Raw genomic sequence first — 1,687 nt, 5'->3', positions numbered from 1 at the left:
CTCCGTTTCTCTCGCTCGCTCGTGCGCACAGTGGCTGAATATCAAACCGCCCACTTCTCCTTACACTAGTCCCCTACGGTTTGGAAACACACATTACTCGCTCAAACTGTGAAGCCTATAATATTTCGGTTTGGGACTCAAACACATACTCATACCGCACATTATTGATATAAACTGCACCGTTTGCGTGTAAACCCCAACATTTCTGCTCTGAAACAGTGCACTTCCGAGGGAACATAGAGTGAATTGGAACGCACCCGCTGTCTGTCGGCCGTGAGGTGACGGCTAATTCGTCGACAACATACTCGAAAACACTTTAAACACACATGACTTTCCAGAGAAACGTTATATGTATATATATTTAGCTCTATAAATGCTTTTGTTTACTCCCCTCGCTCTAATTATTTCAGTTAAAACGTTGGTTTTGTTAGCGAGGTAACACTTGTTAGCACTTAAACTTGTTCGGCTACGTTACAGCGACAAGACAAACCCAAAAGTAGTGTTTTTAGTCGAACATGCCTCAATAAACGATAATTTATGATAGTTTCTTAGAAGCACTCACCTTAAATTTGTAACACAGCCGCTCTGTCTCTGTCTGTTGTCCTCTGGTGCCCACAGTCAAAATGAGAAAAAAGGCGGGAATCACGGACCTCAGAAGTTAGGTAGAAGATACATCCCAGCATTTTTTAGAGTGTAGAAAACGCTTCTGTACGACACCATAAATGGTTCCTTTATTGTTACAAATTTGAAAACAAAACAATAGAAGAACACTTTTTTTTTGTGCCGGAGAGAACCCTTTTCTAAATATTGCGATATAGAGCCATCAGCAGTCTGAAGAACACTTTCATAATACAAAGAAACCTTTAATCTTAAGGTTCTTCAAGTGTTTAGGGTTCTATAGAGAACCATTTTCCCCCCAGGTTTGGGCTGTCCCTTGGACCCCAGAATCCCCTCAGTCTGGGAGCTCACCTGCCACAGTGTTGAGGGAACGAAAGCTGCTAATCTTTAAGTATTACTCTCCTGTTCATTTTATTAAAATGTATCTCTAAGCTTTGTATTTGTATGAAATCTTATACAAACATTATATTATTTTTCTTATGATTTATATACACACACACACACACACACACACACACACACACACTATACTGACCCTAATTCTACTGTGTCTTCCGTCATCGATGACGTAGTCACCAGGAGCTAAGCTTCTATGGAACGCCGTTAGTCTCTAAACGTGTTGGATTCTCCGTGTTAACAAGTAGCGTATAATTTCGTGTTAACACGCTAAGGTATTTACGTGTTAACGCGTTATGAACGTGTTAACACGTTAAGTTTGTGTATTTCGTGAATCATGATTCTTTACTGCCACCTACTGGTGTATTGCGTAATTGCTGAAACAACATAAAGCCTTAACTTAGCAAATAACGGAAAAATTCCAGTGTTTAATGTTCTGAACAATGTTTTTTTTAATGAGATTTTGCATAACCATTATACATATTTAAATATAATACATTATATTGTTGAACGAGGGGTTTATATATATATATGTATAAACCCCTCACTTCAACCAACAAAATTTACTGCTGAAAAAATCAGTTTTTTAATTCATATTTTTGGGTTCAATTCCTTTTTGAAGGAGATTTAACCTCTCAAGTTTTTAACCTATATATATAAAAGTAGATATACA

General features: G+C 37.8%; 1 long non-coding RNA gene across 1 annotated transcript in view; it reads right to left on the bottom strand.

Annotated features, from left to right (window-relative positions):
- Nucleotides 1-669, bottom strand: part of LOC136664525 (uncharacterized) — a 1,213-nt gene extending 544 nt beyond the window's left edge. The window contains exon 1 of the long non-coding RNA XR_010795152.1: nucleotides 563-669. This is a non-coding gene — a long non-coding RNA (uncharacterized lncRNA). The remainder of the gene's footprint in view (nucleotides 1-562) is intronic.
- Nucleotides 670-1,687: the final 1,018 nt, after the last annotated feature.

This window comes from Hoplias malabaricus, chromosome 13, assembly GCF_029633855.1.
Source record: "Hoplias malabaricus isolate fHopMal1 chromosome 13, fHopMal1.hap1, whole genome shotgun sequence".
NCBI classification, from domain to species: domain Eukaryota; kingdom Metazoa; phylum Chordata; class Actinopteri; order Characiformes; family Erythrinidae; genus Hoplias; species Hoplias malabaricus.
This window is presented reverse-complemented; position numbering and strand designations above follow the sequence as displayed.